The following is a 3,039-nucleotide window of genomic DNA, read 5'->3' on the forward strand; positions in this document are numbered from 1 at the left end:
TGTGTGTGTGTGTGTGTGTGTGTGTGTGTGTGTGTGTGTGTGTGTGTTGGGTTGGTCCCTTAGAACCAGTCCAGCCAATGGGCTTCCCAGCCTGGCAGGGCCTGCTTGGCCAGTAGTAACTATGAGCTGGCCCAAATCTGGAAAGAACTTGAGGAGGATCTCCCTTTCCACACTGTAGCCGGAGGGCCGGGAGGAGACACTGTTAGTTATACCCCAATCCATGACTGAATCCTCATCCTGTGTCCTGGGGGGGCCCCTCCATGGCTGGGAGATGGGCTGTCCTGGGCAAGCAAACAGACAGACCACCATTGTTCCTTCCCTTCACGGGGCCCTTGGCTGCTTCTCATCTCTGGAAGGGCCCAGGAGGCAGGAAGGGCTTGGTTTCCAAGGCTTTGGGACTAGTGCTGCCTCTGAAAGTGGGAAAGCCATGAAGTCCGATTTGGAGGGACCCTGAGAACTGTGTCCAAGCAGGTGGGGGCTGAGGAGCTGAGGGGCCACCAGATCCAGGCCTCCCGGGGCAGGGAGGGCTCTGAGGGCCCCCACTTCCCAGCTCTGTGTCCTTAGGGTGAGTGACTCCTCTTCACCCTCAGTTTACATTTTTATCTATAAAATGGGGATATGAATGCCCATATAGTCCCTATCTCTGAGGAGTTGTAACAAGAGCCAGGGCAGGGTCTGCCAGCACTGCTTCCTTCCCTCAGAGTATTGGTCATGTGAACTCTGTCTCTCACCTTCCTTTCTGGGCCTCAGTTTCCTACTCTATAAATTTGGAGAGGGAGGAAAAATTGGGACAAGATCATCTCTGTTCTAAGACTTCTCCCTCTCCATCATTCCATGGCCTGAGGGACCTTTGAACTCTGACCTTTGGGGGTTTTAGAAAAGGTTTCAGGGTCACAAGCATCAGAATTAGTTTTCTTTTGCTGGGGAAACACTAATTTTCCCCCTTCCTTGATGCTTTGTGGGGAAAAGGGCTGAAGCAGATTCCCAGACCATTGAGTCCAATCCCCTTGTCTGTCAGACAGGGCAACACCAAAGCTCAGGGGGCTGAGTGGAGATCCATGCTGTAGCCAGACTCCGAGGGCAGCCCTTGGTTGTCTCTGGGCTAGCTCCTCTGGAGCCGATATCCCAGAGCAGCCTCAGGGCATTTCCCAGGGGACTGAGTGTTCTTTAAGGAAAATGGACCAAGGGAACCAGCATGCTTTTTCAGGTTCCAGCCTAGTCAGTATTTGGCTGGTCAACCGAGGCCCTGGGCACCCCAGCAGCCCGGGCTAGTTTAAGGCCAGATCTGGTTTCAGGTCTGCTCTAACGGCCTCCTAGGAAGCCCAGGCTCACCCCAGGTGAATGGCATCTTCCATCAGTACCCAATGGGCCTTCCTCCTTCAGTCCAAGGATTCACTCATTCACACACTCACTCCTTCACTGGCTCATTCTTTCTTTCAGACAGCTTTGAGCACCCACCCATGCCCAGGTCTTTTGTCCCTCCCAAAAGCATTTTTTTTTACCCTTTTTCTGGTGGCCCTTATCATTGTCTAGCTGACTGGGAGTTAGGGAGGGATGGGGAAGAGCACCCACTGACTTTGAAGTCAAGATTCCTGAGCCTGAATAATGGCTTGGCCCCTGACTAACTCTGTGATCACAGTCAATTTCCCATCCTTTCTCTGAGTCTGTTTCCATATCTCTGAAATGGAGATAATAAGCCTTCAGGTACCATGTCCTGGGGCTGCTGGGTGGAAAAGCACTTCAGAAATAGAAGGTGTCATTAGTGGAATCTGCATTCCCTCCCCCTCCTTCCCTCTTACGGTTGAGTCCCTGGAGGACTGAGATCCAAAGGGCCCAGCATGGGGCCCAAGCTCCAAGACTGGTATCAGATTAGCCCATCTCTTCTCCAGGACAAGTCCAGGGAGGCTGACTGAGGGGATACCTCATGTCACTGAGACTGAGAAAATTGTAGCTGCAAAGAATATCACAGAGGGACTCTGAAATCAGGAATGTCAAAGCCAGAAGGGCTCACAGAACCTAGAACCTCAGAGACAGGTGGGAACACAAGCAAGATCATGTCAGAACTTAGAACACATGTCAGAACATGTCAGAACCAGGAGGAACCTTAGAACATAGCATGGGGAATACTGGAACCTCAGAACACAGAATGTCAGAACTGGGAGGAACCTTAGAACATAGCATGGGGAATACTGGAACTGTAGGGAATCTCAGAACATAGAATGTCAGAACCAGGAGGAACCTTAGAACATGGCACGGGCAATAATGGGACTGTAGGAAACCTCAGAACATAGAATGTCAGAACCAGAAGGAACCTTAGAACATGGCACAGGCAATATTGGGACTGTAGGGAACCTCAGAACACAGAATGTCAGAACCGGGAGGAACCTTAGAACATGGCACGGGGAATACTGGGACTGTAGGGAACCTCAGAACTGGGAGGAGCCTTAGAACATAGCATGGGGAATACTGGGACTGTAGGGAACCTCAGAACATAGAATGTCAGAACCAGGAGGAACCTTAGAACATGGCACGGGCAATAATGGGACTGTAGGGAACCTCAGAACATAGAATGTCAGAACTGGGAGGAACCTTAGAACATGGCACAGGCAATACTGGGACTGTAGGGAACCTCAGAACACAGAATGTCAGAACCGGGAGGAACCTTAGAATGGAGCACATGGAGTATCAGAGCCAGAGGGACTTCAGAGACCTCAAGAGCTGAGAGAGGCCTTAGAACATGGAACATCAGAACTAGAGAGAACCTTTGAATGTTGAACATGAGAATCGAGAGGGACCATGGATCCGGGAATATCAGAGCCAGGAGGGAAATGACAACATAGCATATGGAATGTCAGACCTGGGAGAGGAGCTGGAATCCAGAACACTGTACATGTGGCTCACCCGTAAAATGGGGAGAATGATAGCGCCTGCCTTCCTGGGTTCTGGTGAGGATCACAAGAGCAAAAGCTAAAGTGTATATTTCCAGGTGCTTAGCACAGGGCTGGGCTCATGGGGCTTGATGAATGCTCCTCCCCCCCC

The sequence above is a fragment of the Petaurus breviceps genome, unplaced genomic scaffold, assembly GCF_028583685.1.
Source record: "Petaurus breviceps papuanus isolate PSGF00001 unplaced genomic scaffold, PetGlider_PUasm1.0 90721, whole genome shotgun sequence".
NCBI classification, from domain to species: domain Eukaryota; kingdom Metazoa; phylum Chordata; class Mammalia; order Diprotodontia; family Petauridae; genus Petaurus; species Petaurus breviceps.